Source organism: Perca fluviatilis, chromosome 3, assembly GCF_010015445.1.
Source record: "Perca fluviatilis chromosome 3, GENO_Pfluv_1.0, whole genome shotgun sequence".
Classification (NCBI taxonomy): Eukaryota; Metazoa; Chordata; class Actinopteri; order Perciformes; family Percidae; genus Perca; species Perca fluviatilis.
Genome location: NC_053114.1, coordinates 7,815,280 through 7,834,167, shown reverse-complemented (window position 1 = coordinate 7,834,167; position 18,888 = coordinate 7,815,280). Strand labels below are relative to the sequence as shown.

Here is an 18,888-nt window from a genome sequence, read left to right as displayed (position 1 = left end):
GAGGGTGTTTTTTTTCAGAAGAGGTTTTATCACAGCTATTTTAAATGACTGCGGTACATAACCTGTTAATAAGGACATATTGATCATATCTAGTAATGAAGTGTTAACCACGGGTAATGCTTCTTTGAGTAGTCTCGTTGGGATGGGGTCTAAGAGACAGGTAGATGGCTTAGCTGAGGATATCTTTAACATTAATTGTTGAAGGTCTATAGGATAAAAGTATATGTCGGGAATAGTTGTTCTGTCTAGCGATCCTGTGTTTAAAGGTGAACTGTTAGAAGTTGAGGGCAAAAGGTGATAGATTTTATCTGTAATTGTTATTTTATTATTAAAGAAGCTCATGAAGTCATCACTACTCAGAGCTAGAGGAATAGATGGCTCAGTAGAGCTGTGACTATCTGTCAGCCTGGCTACAGTGCTAATATCAGGGGGTAACTTATTCCAGAGTCTCGGGGCAGCAACCGCAAAAGCCTGATCGTTTGTACCTTGACCTTGGGACTTCTAAAACCAGTTGGTTAGAAGACCACAAAGACTGGCTCTGCTCACGCAGGGTTAAAATCTCGGATAAGTACTCTGGGGCCAGGCCATTAAGGGCCTTAAAAACAAACAATAAGATCTTAAAATCTATTCTAAAACGCACAGGGAGCCAATGTAGGGTGTGAAGAACAGGAGTGATATGTGCATGTCTAGATGTATTTGTTAAAAACCAAGCAGCAGCATTTTGCACAAGTTGAAGGTGTGAGATGGAGGTTTGATTCAAACCAACATAGAGAGCATTACAGTAATCCAACCTTGAACTAATAAAAGCATGGATCGCCTTTTCTAGATCATGCCTGTTAAGGAATGGCTTAACTTTAGCTAGGAAAAAAAAAGCTCATTCTCACAACATTGCTGATTTGCTTGTCAAATTTCATGTTGCATTCAAAAGTAACCCCCAAATTTCTGACAGCTGGCTTAAAGTATGAAGCCAGTGCTCCCAAAATCAAAGGTCAATGGGCCAAGAATTGAACCCTGGGGTACCCCACAAGAAAGAGGAGCAGTTGATGAGGAGCAGTCACCAATCATGACAGAGAAGCTCCTATTCGCCAAATAGGAGCTAAACCATTGAAGTGCCAAGCCTCGGATGCCTACGCACTGATCAAGGCGAGAGAGGAGGACTGCATGGTCTACCGTATCAAACGCTGCTGTGAGGTCCAATAGCACTAAAACAGTAGGATTCCCGGAATCTACAGACAGGGCAATATTGTTGTGCACTCTAAGCAGTGCAGACTCAGTGCTATGACGTGATCTGAAACCAGACTGAAATTTTTCAAGCACAGAGTTCATTTGCAAAAAGGTTTGTAACTGTATAAAAACAACTTTTTCCAAAACCTTTGAAAAAAAGGCAGATGAGAGACTGGTCTAAAATTGGACAACACTGTAGGGTCAAGATGAGGCTTCTTAAGTAGGGGCCTGACCACAGCATGTTTAAAGGCAGCTGGGACAGAACCTAAACTAAGACAAGAATAAAAAAAAAAAGTTGAATATCTTAAAGTGATGGTTCGGAGTAATTCACCCTATGGTCCTTTACACCATGACCTCGAGCCAAACACACCCCCAGAAGCTTTTTTCACCTGGGTCTAACATTGGGAGAGTTAGCGTAGAGTAGCGTAGAGTAGCGTAGAGTAGCGTTATCAGCTGAATAGCTTAGCGCAGGGGCTAACGGACCCACGTTTGTATCTCGTAAATTACCCCACTAATAATGCCCGAAATGATACCAAACGTCTACAAGTAGTACAAATGTTATGTTATGCTCTCATAAACGATGGATTGGAAAGTTTGTAAGTACACCAGAAGTTTATGTAAATAACACTTGCCTGCTGGCTTCTGCTCTCTGCTGTTGTTGCTGCTGTAAGACGAGTGCTTAGGGCCGTCTACAAATTACAACACCGAAAAGAGATGCAACAAAAATATTTATTACTTTTTTTTTTAAAGTAAGTGCTGTAGTATAACTAGCAGTAGACAAGTAATAATTGAGGTAAGTTTGGAGACATTACCTTATTTAATCATTGAATTAATAAATATTTTTGTTGTAACTCTTTTCGGTGTAGTAATTTGTAGACGGCCCTAAGCACTCGTCTAACTGCAGGTAGCAGCAGCAGCAGCAACAGGGAGCTGAAGAGAGCAGGCAAGTGTTCCTAAACTTCTAGTGTACTTACAAACTTTCCAATCCATTGTTTTATGAGAGCATAACCTATTTGTACTACTTGTAGACGTTTGGTATCATTTCGGGCATTATTAGTGGGGTAACTTACAAGATACAAACGTGGGTCCGTTAGCCCCTGCGCTAAGCTATTCAGCTGATAACGCTACTCTAGCTAACTCTCCCATTGTTAGACCCAGGTGAAAAAAGCTTCTGGGAGGGTGTTTGGCTCGAGGTCATGGTGCAAAGGACCCTAGGGTGAATTACTCCGAACCATCACTTTAAATATTTAATATTGTTACTGACTGTTCATTATCTCCTTCTATGTCTCTCCCTCTTTCTGTATCACATCCTTTGTTGCAGCACTTTCTCAGCAGCATTTTCTGAATACCAGAGGTGCTTCAGTTTACAGTCAGACTACTGGAAGGTGAGTTTGCTGGCGATACACTACTCTTTCTGACTTTTTAAACTGCTGTTCGAGTAGTCTGCTGTTTGTTCCACATGGTCCTTATTCGAACACAGAGTGAGAACTAAAGGCTAGGTTAGCAATGACTAGCTCCGGTTAGCGGTTAGCTCCTGTTAACTCCAAATATAGATCACCTCAAGCGGAACACACTGCCTCAGAGAGGGTGAAACACAAGACTGATAAATGACCTTCGGGGTGCTTTCACAGCGGTGTAAAATACAAGGCGATTAAAAATGTACAACCTACTAAATTGTATCTAGAAAAGATGTAGAAGTAAAATCTGTTTGTGCAAGTTGCGCTATAGTGTAGTATTTTGATGCATAGTCTTTTATCTTATCTTTGGCCGACAGCCAGGAACTAGTGGCGACGAAGGCCAACTGTGGCGTTGGCCCACATTAGCCAAGTACCAAGTACCACGTACTTTCTGCACCTGCATGAGGGGAAATAATTCTCCATACCAGCAGGTGGCGGTAATCTATTCGTCATTCAAAAAGGAAACCGGATAAAAACATTTCTATGACGTGGCTCTCTCGGGCTATCATCTGTTCTCTCTGTAAAGAAGTCTCCCTGCGGTGGAAGCTGAGGGACCGTGCGGTTGCCAGCTTGCTAATTCAACGCACCCAACATGCCTTCATCCTACAATGATTACAGAAAATTAACAAAATTGTCACTCACCTGGCATTAGCAATGTGCTTTGTTACGATGTGGCATGTGGAAATAGAATTTCCCTAAAATAAATTAATGTGGAAATAAATTAAAGTGCAATGTATACACATACAGTATGTACTACCTTAAAAAATGGAGGAGACAAAATGCTGAATTGCATGCGGTGGCTTTGTCGAAAAGTGACTCAGAGCAGGAACAGCCTTCTTTTACTGCTGGAGCTGGCCTGAGTGCAACCAGCAACAGCATTCAGACAGAAGATGTGGATGATGCAGGGTTACAGACATTGAGAATATTGCGTTTGACCAGGCTTGCCAGCAGTGTGACAGCTACAGTGAAAGTGATGGTACAGAAAGTGGTTCCTTCTCCGACGAATCAAGCGATCTACCAAGCAATTTAACTAAATGGGTTTTTACAAATAAAGCACCACGCACATCTGTTGACGAGCTACTCTCTATGTTGCGAAAACATGGACATCGGATCCCTAAAGATGCAAGAACACTATTAGGAACTCCTCGCCAAGTCAAAACGCGTGAACAATATTGGCCAATATTTGTATTTTAAAAATATGTGCACAGTATCCAGATGGGTTCTCCCAAGAAAATAATGTACTTTTAGATTTTAACATTGATGGTTTGCCATTGTTTAAGTCATCAAATGATCAGATCTGGCCAATTCTTTGCTGTGTTACAAAGTTTGAGCCATTTATTGTAGCCATATTTTGTGGCACTGCAAAACCCAATTCTTTGAATGATTTCATGTATGACTTTCTTGAATAACTTAAAGATGCAGTAGGTAAGACTTATAAAACTAACTTTCTGTCATATTTGTTGAAACTGACCCTATGTTTGAGTAGAACTACGTTAGGCAGGTAATTAAAAAAAAATCCAGCTCCTCTGGCACCACCTAAAGCCTGTAGTGTGATTTGCAAAAATCCACCACTTCAAGCAGATCCTCCAAGCAGAGCCAGGGGGGGGTGTCTAACTGCGTGTCAATCACTGCTCATGCACACGGATTCACAGGGACACAGTGCACACTACAGCAAGCGATGCACTATTGAAGGGCGCTATGTGAGCCACAGGGTTGTGCTCAATTACCAATCACAAGAGATTTACTCAAGAACAGAAGAGGAATTCAGAAGGCAATTGGTGCGAAGAGTCGCACCAACTTAGACGCTCCCCTCTAGTTGATGCTGGCTTGCAGTGCATACAACTATTTGCATTAGACTACATGCATCTGGTCTGCCTAGGAGTGGTTAGACGCTTACTGACCTTCCTCAAAGGGGGTCCAAGAGAGTGTAAACTGTCTTAGAGACAAATTGGTGAAATATCATCCAAACTGGTTTCTCTCAATGGGAAATTACCAAGAGAATTTGCCAGACAACCACGGAGTCTTGCAGATCTGGACAGATGGAAAACAACTGAATTCCAACAGTTCTTACTGTACACCGGACCAATTGCTCTTGCCTGAGAGCTTCTACAACCACTTCCTGACACTGACTGTTGCCATGTCCATACTGTTGGACTCTGAGGATAACAAGAAATGCATATACAGCCTATGCTGAGGGGTTACTGATGAATTTTTATAAAATTAAGCTCTACAGCCCCATCTTCCCTTCGTACAATGTCCACTCTCTTACCCACTTAGCAGAAGATGTTAGGAATTTTGGCACTTCCTTAAATTACATTTCTGCATTTCCGTTCGAGAACCATTTGCACAAACTGAAGAAAAGTGTCAGGAATTTCCCATTTCCCAACTCTCTAAAAGGATTGCTGAAATGGACAATGCCAAAAGTTCGCATTACACCACCACCATACAGGACATTTGTGTCCACCACAAAGGACTCCTGTTTTCTTGTTGGAGATTGCTATGCTTATGTGAAGGAAAAGAGGGCAGATGCAATGTGTGTGTGATGTGTACCACCTTGACAGTTTAGAGAGTTTCTTCGACAGTCCATGTAACTCACTGAGCAGAAGGACTTGAGGAAGAAATCTGTCTGTCTTCCATATGGAAATGGATTTGTTCTAATACCAATGCTTCATGGCAGTGAAAGGCTGTAAGAGTCTACTTGCCAGTGATGTGAACCCGGAAATGTTGAGTACCCTAAAGTTTTATGTTATTTATATTAATACAATTTGGAAACCATTAAATACCTTAATTACCTGTCACACAGCCGGAGGAGGAGCCACACTAAGTACCTGTCACACATCCGGAGGAACAGCCTGGAGGTGGAGGCAGGGTCGCCCCACTGTGGAGGTGATTATACTCTATATATGTGTATATACATATACCAACATTAATCACTATTTGAAATTCTTAACCACATTCTAATAGTAGCCTACATATGTTATTACTGCAATGACATATTTTACCAGTATTCTGTTAGCTGTTGAAATTATCCACACATTTGCCATGTAATTGAAATCCACTATTAGTAAATATCGACCGATAATGATCGACTGTCAATCAATCGGGGATCCCCTATTCAAAACTGAAAATTCCGCATTATTCCACAAAAGAGCAATATTAATTGATAGTAGCCTTCACATTGTATTTCTGTTTTTATTTCCTTCTGTTGTATAGTCGAAGAAACAAAATGTGGGTTAGAGCAGTATGGAAAGAAGGCAACATTGAAATGGAGGAAGTCATACCATCCTGTTGGATTAGGAATGGTTGTGTGGATTGGCCGAATCATTTAATGACGCCTCAAGACTGTTTCCCCATGGCACTCCATAACATTTTAGGGCTGATCTTAAGCGAAGATCAAAGAAGAAGGATGTCCTGCGGACCTCAAAACTAGCTCTCAGGTCTTCAAAACTCAACATACCTTTCTCATTGAATAGCTGGAGCTAAAGTATAAATACCTCTGTCACTCCACTGGTTACAAGCTAAGGGTTTCTTACCAGACATTAAGTGTGTACTGTGCCATATTGGGGTATTCAAATGTCACTTATTGGGGTAGCGTAGTTGCTCCTCCACCTGTTTAAAGTTGGTCAATGTGTTGGTGATAATAGGGCCATAGGCTAGCATACACTTTTTTGGACACACACCTGCAAAGACAAGGTCTTGCAGCAGTGTTTCCCACACATAGACTAATGTGTGGCGGTGCGCCGCACAATCAACACCGGCCGGCGCACATTGCGTTTCGTTATTCTTTTAAAAAAATACATTTTTATACGCTATTTAAAACACGTTCAGCTGCATTTCCTTTCTCTGCTCTCATCTGTCTCTCTGTCACTTGTGTCTCACTTACATACACACACACACACACAGCCACTCCCACCGTGCACACAGCATCTGTCTCCATAAAGGAGAGAAGACAGCTGGCAAAATTCACAAGTTCACAAAAGGTTGGTATCTATCTCGTGAACACCTTTACACAATCACACATTAAAAAGTGCTATAAAAATTTTTATATTCTACAGCGTATTGTTACGATAATAAGTCGTACAACAAAATATCATCTGCAAGTCATGATGAGCTGCTATTGGATTTAATCTGGACATTACCGATTTTATTTTGCCTTATTAGTCTAGATAGAAATAGGGGTCCGGTTTTTTTATGCCACCTGATTTTTCTAAATCCTTAAAGTGTCTATTTTCAAAATCTGCCAGGTATCAAGCTGAATAATGTCCCAAAGGCTTCATTTTTAACCCTGTACTGCACCCAACTGGAACCGGTTCCTTGTGTTTCCAACTCTGAAACTTTGTAAGCTCTTCAGTGTTCAACTTGGATTTTGCTTTGTCACAGAAAATGGACTTATTGGGAAACAAGAAGGAACACCTTCTTGGAGCTCCTTCAGATTAAATTGACAGAGATTTGACATGGCGTAGAGAGTCCTTTTTCAATGATGATGATTCACCAAATGTAGAAGCCTTTGACACTTGTAAACAATCTATTTTCCCTGTAAAGCTTTTATAGCAGTTTTGGTGATAGCCAATTGTATCCAAAGACAAGTCCTCTAATGTTAATGGAACCTGCTCACAAATATCCATCATGCAGTATGGTGAACTGGCTGCTTCACAGAGTCTTATATCTCGGATACTTTGTAGATATGATAGTATCTCGCTTGGCCCCCTCCTTTCATGCGTTGAGCATGGTAAAATTACCATAGTCAGAAAGAGTTGAGACATGTAAAATACATGTTAGGGAACGAATCCTCTTTGGAGGCACTTCAGCTGTGTTATATTTTCCCCATGGTAAGTATGTACTGTATGAAGTATTGAGCCTGAAAATAAAACAAAAACTTTAGCTAGCTACCAACTAAGCTACCAACACTGCTAGTCAAGAATACAGATTTGATTTCCAAAAGCCTGTGATTATAGTAAAAACTGTTGAAAAATGTGTTAGTTATGACTACAACGGTATATCTTAATTATAGTTTAAAATACTTACTGAAATCTGTAGTTTTTTTATTTTTTTTTTATTAATTTGCTTTGTTTTGTTTACTTCAAAAGTAAAGCTATTTTCAATTTCTTCAGGTTCAGGATAGGTGCAGTAAAAGGTTAAAATAAACCCCATTTCAAGCTGCTATTAGTATAATAAAAATGTTGTCAAATGAGCTTTTTTTTTGCTGTTTTTGACCATAGATGGTCAAGATGTTGTAAAATATAACAAATAACAATTTTCCTGGGTCAGAATTGTATAGAAAAATGTGTCCATTTGTCTCTGTAAGTTGTTCACATCAAAGGTTATGCCACTTTATATCATATCATATATCATAGATTTTTCAGGTCTGGTGCAAAGGGTTAAAAATAAAGCATTTTGGACATTTTCATTTTCACATATTTCAGCTTGATACCCAATTTAATCGTAAAATAGATGCTTGAATGATAAAGAAATAACAGGTAGATTCTGGCAGGGTTAGGGTTCTGGCAGATTCTGAAAATAGACACTTTAAGGATTTTAAAAAAATCAGGTGGCATAAAAACAGCCGGGGGATGCACGTGGACCCCTATTTCCATCTAGACTATATGGCTTGAGCTAACGGTTCAAGAGAGACTGCAAACAGCATGGGGGAAAGCGGGCATCCTTGTTGCGAGCCCCGCTCGATGGGAAATGGCTCAGAATGCAAGCCATTGGTTGAGACTATGTTCATGGGAATCTCATATAAAGTACGCACCATGTCAATGAATTTGGCCCCCAAACCAAGCCTCTCCATTACTTGCCACAAGTAGTTCCACTCTAGGCAGTTGAAAGCCTTTTCCGTGTCCACTGATAACACTGCTGCCATTGTTGGAAGGTTTTTGGCTTCTTCTATTACATGAAATAGTCTGCGTACATTGTTTGCAGCATGACGCTTTGGTTTAAAACCTGATTGGTCGGGGTGGACTAGCTTCTCAATAAAGTGCTCTAGGTGGAGAGCCAAGACTTTGGAATAAAGCTTAATATCAGTCCCGATGAGGCTGATTGGCCTAAAATTTGAGCAATCCGTAAAATCTTCTCTATGGCTGAGGTTATAGCTTGTAAGATGGTAGGTCCTAATATGTCAAAATACTGTAGAAGAAGTTCTGATGGAATTCCATCCAACCCTGGTGTTTTCCCTTTTTAACTGTTTTTAATGCTGATTTATGTTCCTCTAATGTTATGCGTTGACCCAGTTATTCTGCCTTCTCTGCTTCAAGAAGAGGCAGATTTAGTTCTTTTAGGAACTCCGGGCACTGTGTCGGATCTGAGTTGCAGGAGGACTCATACAACTTTGAATAGAAGGATTGATAAGTGGAGCTGATATCCTTAGGATTTGTTGAGATACCTCGGTCTGTGCGGATGCTGTTGATAGTAGCTCTGGATTCGCTTTGTTTTAATTTCAGAGCAAGGAATTTGCTTGGTTTACAGCCATTAAAATAATAATTTTGCCTCACTCTTAGCAGATCATTTAGCTCTGTTTGACTTGTGATTAGAAGAGTATGTGTAGATTTAGAAAAACATGTCTTAAAGTGATGGTTCGGAGTAATTTACCCTGGTCCTTTGCACCATGACCTCGAGCCAAACACCCCCCCAGAAGCTTTTTTAACCTGGGTCGAACATTGGGAGACTTAGCGTAGAGTAGCAGAGTAGGCAGGTCGCTGAATAGTTAGCGCGAGAGTAGATGGTTCGTAACTTTAATTAATTATGACGCCGAAATGATACCAAAGGTCTACACTAGTATATATATAGGTTATGCACTATAAAACGATGGATTGAAGTTTGTAGAATACCAGAAGGTTATGTAAATAACACTTGCCTGCTGGCTTCTGCTCTCTGCTGTTGTTGTTGCTGTGTAAGACGAGTGCTTAGGGCATCTACAAATTACAACACCGAAAGAGATGCAACAAAAATATTTTTTTATTTAACTTATTTTTTAAAGTAAGTGCTGTAGTATAACTAGCAGGAGACAAGTAATAATTGAGGTAAGTTTGGAGACATTACCTTATTTAATCATTAAATTAATAAATATTTTTGTTGCATCTCTTTTCGGTGTTGTAATTTGTAGATGTCCCTAAGCACTCTTACTGCCCGGTAGTAACAGCAGCAGCAGCAGCAGCAGAGAGCAGAAGCCAGCAGGCAAGTGTTATTTACATACACTTCTAGTGTACTTACAAATTTTACAATCCATCGTTTTATGAGTGCATAACCTTTGTATTACTGTAGACGTTTGGTATCATTTCGGGCATTATTAGTGGGGTAATGTTAAGAGACACTTCGGATCCATTAGCCTCTGCGCTAAGCTATTCAGTTGATAACGCTACGCTACGCTAACGCTCCCAATGTTCGACCCAGGTGAAAAAAGCTTCTGGTGGGGTGTTTGGCTCGAGATCATGGTGCAAAGGACCCTAGGGTGAAATTACTCCGAACCATCACTTTAAGAGACTGCTCTAGAGATTTACAGCGTTCTTCCAACTCCGCAATCCTTGCCTGTCTTTTCCTCTTCAAGTTGACCGCAAAGGAAGATGTGAAATCTCTAATACATCCTTTAGTTGCCTGCCAGGTAAGTGCAGGGTCAGAAACTGAGTCGGTGTTGATTGATGTAAACTCAGCCAGTCTGGCTCTAAATTCTGCATCAAAGGCTGTGTTCTGGAGAAGGGAGTTATTAAATTGCCACCTCCTAGATCTTTCTCCTAACATATCACAACGGAATGTGTGATGATGACAATGATACATCGATGACGTGTGAAAATAAATGTAAACGTAATGTAGTTATCAGCGCATTGTGATCAGACAGAATTCTGGTTCTATTGCTATCGTGTGGAACATTGCCTTAAGCTCACTGGAGCACAAAATATGATCAATGCAGGAGTGGGTGAGGTGACATGTGGAAAAAAGGTGTAATCCTTGCTAGTAGGCTTGTGCATCCTCCATATATCTGTAAGATAGTGAGATTCCATAACTGCTTTAAACATGTCTGATATATGTTTTTGGGCTTTGTTGTGATTGACCCCCGATTTAAATCTAGTACTGCATTCATATCTCCCCCTATAATTAGTGAATATTCATTGAGAGAAAGCAATTCATTGGTTAGGTGCGGGAAAAAGCTTTCATCATATGTAGACTGTGCATATACCAAAACAAAGGCTATTTTCCTACTCCTTATCGTGGTACATATATAAGATATCCTGCCTGATAGGTCTTTACTATACTATTTTTGTCTACGGTGAGTGTGCATTTCTGCAACACAATGGAGCCCTTGGTTTTGGTGTCGTCACTAGATGAGGCAGCAACCTATTATCGTAAATGTGACTCTTGTATAAGCGCCATATCTATGTTCTTCCTTCTTAAATAGTCCAGGAATTTAGCTTGTTTGTATTTATTTTGTAGACGATATACATCTCTTTTACGTAAATGTGACTCTTGTATAAGCGCCACATCTATGATCTTCCTTCTTAAATAGTCCAGGAATTTAGCTCGTTTGATCGGCCCATTTAGCCCCCTGATGTTAACTGAAAGGATTGAAAGCTCAGCCATCTTCAAAATGTACACGTGTACATTTAGATCTAAGCAAAGTGTGGTAAAAACATAAAATAAAATAAATCCCCTAACCCTCTGAGACCGCAGACCCCCTCCCCTGTCTTTTAAGATACGTGGCCACAACAAACCCAGCTCACCCACAACTCCAGCTCAAACCTCCAAACACACCAGCCTAGTAGGAGTAATAAACATAGATTATAAGCTGAATAGTCCGCATTCATCATGCCTAATTAGCCTAATTAAATGTTCCTTTAAAGCTTGGCTCCAAAACCTACATACATTGCTCTCGAGTCAAACTTGTACAGTACTCCAGATAGCACTAGTCCATAGCCGCTGAGTGCGCCAGCCCCGGTCCCTCCGCCGGCTCCAGCATCAGACGAGGAGTTCCCCCGCTGTCCTCTGGCCCCGACAACGGCACCCGGTCCAGCCATGGAATGGCCCGTGTGGATGTCGCGCCATCCTCCCTGTCCAGCTCCCGACAGAAAACGTCTGCATCCTTGGCTGTAGTGAAGGTGAGCACTCTCCTTCTGTGAGTTACTCTCAGTGTGGCCGGATAAGGAAGTTTGAGACGCCTTTACCATGTAGCTTGGGCTGTGCGCCTATAAATTATTGGTGCTGCTGGACAGTGAATGCACTGTAGTCAGGCTTAAAGCATAATGTTGCTTCAGAATCACGAATCTGACCTTTCTGCTGTACTTGTCTCACCCCATGAAGGATTGCTTGGCGGTCCTGATATCTCAAACACCAGAGTACGTGTCATTGTACCCTTGCCGTAGATTCTGTGTGCTTTGTCAATCTCGATGATAGGCCTGTTTTGTAAGGACGAGATCCACACCGGTAACTGATTTTGCAGGAACCCAACTGGGTCATCTTTTTCGCTGCCCTCTTTTAGTCCAGTGATGTGTACATTGTTGCGTAGTGATCTGTCCTCCATTTTGGCTAGCTTAAACTCAAATTTCTTCTGGTCATTAACACAGGCTTTCACAGTGTTTCTCATCTGTCTGTTGTCTCCCTGCAAAGTGGTGAAAGACTACAGGTTCATTAAATTATGAATTCACTGTAATGGTCAGGAAAAAGGACCTCTGTGTCAGGCACAGACCCTTTAATTGTGAAGCAGATTTTGCTTTCTTTGGAGCTGGCACTGCTTCCGGGGAAGAGAAAAATTTGGACTTGGCTGCTTGGGCTGCCTAGCCTGGCTCCGCCCTCCTATGTACTTCCGCTCAATTTTCATTTTCCTTCAGTACTCCGTCTGGGTTTGCAGTATATTCTTGGGTTTTCTCCGGCCAAATATTTGGCGTTCCAATCAGCGAACAGAGGGAGTAGCTGAAAACGATGCCGTTGAGGTTGTGACGTGCGCTAGTTTGAGTTGTAGTACCGTAATGGATGCGGAGAAAGATACGGTCCGTTGTAGCAACGCTGCAGAATATCCAGAAGTTAAAGCCTGAGCAAGAACAATCTTTGCTGAGTTGTGTTGGTTGCCATGATGTTGTGGCCCTCCTCCCCAAGGGGTTCGGGAAAAGTTTGATTTTCCAGCTCGCTCCGTCAGTGGTGAAGGAGTTGGCTAAGGCTAACGCTAGCGATGCTAATGCTAAATATAAGCCGATAGTGTTGTTGTTGGTCTCCCCTCTTGTTGCATGACATAAGTCACGACCAAACGTTAGCGATTGGTTATGGCAGATCCAGAGTGGCTCTGGGCAGATCCAATAGTTTTAAACTTCAACAGAGTACCCGCCTTTGAGGAAGTTAATGCTTGTCAATGGAGAGTGGCCAGATAGAGAGTCTAGTAGGACCAGGCTAGGGGCAGACTTTGTCCCACTCCTCTTTGCCAAACCCTCTTGAGATAGGTTGATGTCTTCTTTTATGGGTTCAAATAGTACCTCATCAGACAAGTTATGGCACGTAATGTGCTCTCTGTATCGGCACTGTAAAGAGGCATACATTTTTCTAACAAACATTACTGGCCTCAGTCCCCTATTCTTATTTAAAATGTACTGTTTTACTATGCTAAACCATCGCCCAACATGGCTGTTTGGTCTCCCTGGTTTTGGCGGACCCAAAAGAGTCATCCTTCTTGTCTGTGAAATTCTTTTATTAGGATAACCCCTTGAGATGTGCCATCTCGTTTTCGAGGGGGTCCTGAACAAAATACAACAATAAACACTACAGACATACAAACATAATAAACAAAACACACACAAAAAAAAATTAAAATAAAAAAAACCACACACAGAGCCTACAATTACAATATAATAAATAACAGGGAATAATGATACATCAACATATAGCCAAACGTTACTGTTGGAAAAGTGAAATTAAGTGGTTCAATAAGAAAAGAAAAGTGAAGAATGAGATACAACTGGAGAGAATTAAAGTCTACATGTACAGTTAGTATGAAAATGAATTGCCAAGGCATGTTTGAACAGTCTGAAAGTTGAAATGGAGCGAATATTTACTGGTAAGTTATTCCAATCAGAAGGTGCTTTAAACATAAAAGCATTTTTTGATCTAGACTTAGAAACATGAGGTACTGAAAAGAAAGAACGTAAAGGCTGTACAGTATGTCTTAAATGATGAGTGGAGGAAAAAGGAACCAAAAACTGTTTTAGATAAATAGGATAATTGAAATGAACACACTTAAAGACAAAGTGCAACCAATGAATCTGTCTTCTTATAAATGGTGTGGGCAAGTCAAGAAGTTCATACATTATACAGTGATGAGTTGTAAATGCACAGTTAAGAATAAATCTACACAATCTATTATACACTCTAGTAAGAGGAGTAAGAGAGAAATTAGAAGCAATGCAGTACACTGAATCAGCATAATCCATTATTGGCAATATAAGTTGAAGGGCAATTCTTTTTCTGACCTTAAATGGAAAACAGTTTCTTGAACGGAAAAGAAGACTAAGACTATAATTCAATTTATGTACAATATGATTAATATGATAATTAAAAGAAAGTTCAGAGTCAAAGTATAAGCCCAGGTATTTAATATGGTCAACTTTCTGCAATGTAATGCCATCAAGACAAGAAATATGAAATAAATGTGATTTGTATTTAAGTTTAATGTTCTGTCGAGTGCCAAAAATCATAGTATGTGTTTTGGTTTTATTGAGAAGTAACTTATTAACTGCAAGCCAGTTTTGTAAGTTATTAAAATCAGACTGTAAATCTGTTTCAATCTGTACTAAACTTGTATGTGAAGTGTATATAACCGTATCATCAGCATAAAGCTGAACAGAACACTTACAGATAGAAGGAAGATCATTAATAAATATGGAAAAAAGATGTGGACCAAGTATTGGTCCTTGAGGCACACCACACTGCTGAGTTAGAGTGTCAGATTTGATTCCATTAATAACAACACATTGTTTTCTATTGTGAAGGTATGAGTTAAACCAAAGTAACGCAGTGCGTGAAAGGCCAATAGCGTAAAGTTTATCTAGAAGAATGTAATGACTGACCAAATCAAAAGCCTTTGTCAAATCAATGAAAATAGCACCAGTTAGTTCCAAATTGTCTGAGGCGTTAAGAATATTGTTGGTTAGTTTTAGCAGTGCAGTAGTTGTAGAGTGATTAGAACGAAAACCAGACTGAAAAGGTGAAAGGATATTGTTTTCATTAAGATAACATGACAATTGATTATAAATTAATTTTTCGAACACTTTAACAACAGAGCTGATAATAGAAATTGGTCTATAGTTGTTCAAATCTAGTACCTCGCCTCCTTTATGTAAAGGAATAATACGTGAACATTTCCAGATATTGGGTAATTCATAGGTAGACAAAGACATATTAAAAAGATCACATAAAGGATACATAAGTACATGAGATGATAATTTTAAGAATCTAGCTTCGATACCATCCAACCCAGAACCAGTACTCATTTTAAGATCATTAATAACATTCTGTACCTCAACAGGTGTGATAAGCCTAAAAGAAAATATACTGTTAATAGTCAGTGATTTATTAGGTTGTAAATTACCGCAAATAGATGATTCAGGAAATATAGAAGAGACTGATGAAAAGTGAGTATTAAAGGCTCGGGCCATTAAAAGAGGTTCTTGTAAGATTTCATTATTAACTTTAATTTGCTTAGGTACAGATTTAACAGATGCATTAGTTATTGATTTTATCTTGGACCAAAATTGTTTAGGATTTTTGAAGTCTTCCATAAAAGATTATTTATAATAGTTAGATTTGGCATTTCTAGTCATAGTTTTACTTAAATTTCGTAACCTCCTATAATCATCCCAATCAGCAGGGTTCTTAGACTTATGAAATATGGCCCAGGCAGCATCTCTCTGCCTGAAAAGTCTAATTAAATCAGCACTTATCCAGGGAAGGTGCCTACCTTTTACTTTAATAGTTTTCAGAGGAGCATGTTTATCAATAACTGTATTCAATTCAGAAAATAAAAAATCCCACGCATCTTGAACATTTGGAATTAACTGATACCTATCCCAGTTGATTGAAATTATATCATTAATAAAATAATCTAAATTTAGTTTATTGTATTGTCTAATATTAATTAGTTTAGGAGGTAATTTAAGCAGTTTAATTTTCCATATACAGTACACAATTGCATGATCGCTAAAACAGTCAGACATAATTCCTGATTTTAGGAATCTATTTGGATGAGAGACTAGTATCCAATCAAGCAGAGACTGACACGTTGGTGTAACACGGGTAGGTTCACTGATTAACTGGGTTAAATTCAGATTTCCAAAACTGTTCTTATCTTTAGCAGCAGATTTATCAAGCCAATTTTTGTTAAAATCACCTAATAGTATAATTTCGTTTATGAATTTAATAGAATTAATAGTAGAAATCATGTAATTTATAGATTCAGCAGGTGCAGATGGAGGTCGATATATATTTCCAATAGTTATATACTTATTCGCATGCAGAGTTACTTTTACAAAAATGCACTCAAAATGCAGAGGTTCAATATCTGGAATAATTAACTCTGAGACCAAATTAGAAGACACATATGTAGATACACCGCCTCCTCTTGCACCTCTATCAACCCTATATAAAACATAATCAGCAAGTTCAATTTCGTTGTTAGATATTTTGTTAGTAAGCCAGGTTTCAGACAAAGTAACAATAGCAGGTTTATACTGTTCTACCCATGCTCTAAGCATGTCAATTTTAGGTAGAAGACTTCTTATGTTTAAATGAATTATTTTCAGACCTTTATCACCATCCAGTTTGATATTTAAAGTTTAAGAAAATAAAAACAATGATCAAACATAATGAAACAGAAAAGGTCAAAGGAAGTAATTTGTAGGACTAGAAATTACTAAAAAAACAATAACAATAAAACACACAAAAAACAACAAAATATTTAACAAATTCATACACACAAAGACAAGACAAAACAAAACAACAAGAAACAAAACCAAGACTAGCCTTTTAACCCTGGTCACCATGCCCAGGTTTTTGGTGAGTAAAACAAAGAAATAAGAAAAAGAGAAAGAAAAAAGAAAGAAATCACTTCTGATCTTGGCCAGCTTCAAAGAAAAAATATTAAGGTGGCTCAAAGACCGAACATGAGTTGAGATATTAAAGAAGAATACTTGATTTTAATAATAAAAGGTAATCTATAACTTCATATAGGAAAATAAATACAAAAGTAGAAAATGCATATTTTTATGTAATACTTATTAGTTTAATCAAATTAAGACAACCAAAAAGAAAAGAAAATCCTTAATCCTTAAAAGAAATAACAAAATATGACTCCCAAATACAGGAGAAAATACATAATACAGTCAGTATGACTTTTTACGACACTATACTTCCGTTTTTCGGTAGTTAGACAGTTTACGGCAAATACTATCGTATCCACTTCATATATTAACTTAAATTAACAGCCAAGATACCAAAGAAAACGTTTTAAATACAACTGCATTAAGTTAGTAATCATAATTAGTTCATAATAAAATAAAATGAAATGGCTGCGAAAACAACATAACAAAATAAGGAAAAAAAAAAAAAAAAAGAAGCAAACAATATAGGAAAAAAAAAAGAAGAAAGTTTACTGAGCTACCTAACCAGAGGAGTCCATAGGTGCTATGAAGGCAGCCTCAGCCGCTTTGTGATCGGTGAATAGTTGCTTTTCTCCTTCAACCACAACACTCAGAGTGCAGGGATAACAAAGAGAATATTCATGACCCAACTCCCGAAGCCTCCGTTTAACTGTGACGAAGGCTTTACGTTTCCTCGTCAAGTCAGCGCTATAGTCCGGATAAATGAAGATGCGGCTGCCATCAAGAGTCAAATCTTTTTTTTCACGAAGCTAGGCGAAGAATCTTTAATTTATCCTGGAAATCGCAGCAACTTAATCAGGATAGGCCTAGGATTGGAACTCCCGTGTAGCGGACTCTTGGACAAAAAGTGCGCGTGTGTGCCCTCTCGGATAGCCGGCGGTATGGGAAAGTCATCTTTACCAAGGAGTTGAGGAATCAGACCAGCCATAAATTCCAGATTGTTGCGGCCTTCTGCGGCCTCTGGTATCCCGAGAAAGCGGAGATTTGCAGATCTGCTCCGATTTTCCAGATCCTCAACCTTATCAGCCAGGTATTTGTTATCAGTTTCGAGTTGTTTGACTCGGGTAGAGAGATCGGTCATATTGTCCTCGTTTACTCGCGAACGTTGTTAAAGCAGCGACACATGATCCCCCAATGTGGATAGGATCTCTCCATACCATTCAGTGTGCCAAAAATCGGATCAACTTTAGTGTCGAAATAAGTCATTAGATCCTGTTTAACCTGATGAATGGTATCGTGCAGAGACTTCATTTGGATAGTATCCATTGTTTGGTCAATAGTTGATGATTTGATTTCTTTAAAGATAACACAAGTAAATATGTCCATTCATCAAGCAAATCACGTGCCTTGTTAAGTTAGTCACACTATTTTGTTAAATGTAACTAATATTAAGCCAAGCATAGCCACAAAATTAAAATGACAAAAGCAAGCAGACCATCTTGGAGAGATTTTAGCATATCTCTTCAAATTTCCCAGCAACAGTCCACTCCAGAGGTGGAATATCCCTAAATAATGTTCAAGAAGAACTTCAATTATTGCTGGGCAGTGATACGGATTCTCCACTGAGGTCTCGCAATCAGCATCGCTTTCTGCCAGTTGTTCTTGAACCTCTTCGAACTCCTTCAGAAATTCGTCCGAGAAGGGAGATCTCTGAATAATTCTTTTCCCATTTCTTCTGTCCTCATCCCTTGGCTCTTTGGCCATGTCTTCCTCGTCCTCTTCTTCCAAATCAGCATTGTTGCCTTCTTTTATTGACTTCTGCAAGGCCTTCAGGTTTTCCTTGACCGGGCTGGAATTATGTTTGCCAGTCAGCACTATATAGAAGGACCGAAAGAACTCCAGTGCAGTTACCATTGTTGTTGTGTTTTGCAACCTTGCAAAGGCAAAAGTAGCAAAATCCTTTAATCCTTGGTCAGATGTTTTTATTTATTTATTTATTTTTTTTAATTAGCTGTCTGACAGTCTTCTGGCTATGTGCAGCACATATGTGGAGAACAGTGTTTCGCATTTCTCTCCAGTTCTTCTGATTCCTGCAAATAGAGAAAGCACTGTCAAGGTAGCTGACAATACGTTCTTTGTTA

The 18,888-nt window shown here is 39.3% G+C and overlaps 1 long non-coding RNA gene across 2 annotated transcripts in view; it reads left to right on the top strand.

The window, feature by feature from the left end:
• Window positions 1-2,544: 2,544 nt before the first annotated feature.
• The window catches only part of LOC120555851, a 36,842-nt gene continuing 20,498 nt past the window's right edge, over window positions 2,545-18,888 (top strand). For both annotated transcript variants that reach the window (XR_005638765.1, XR_005638764.1), the window contains exons 1-2: window positions 2,545-2,609; window positions 5,485-5,567. This is a non-coding gene — a long non-coding RNA (uncharacterized LOC120555851). The remainder of the gene's footprint in view (window positions 2,610-5,484; window positions 5,568-18,888) is intronic.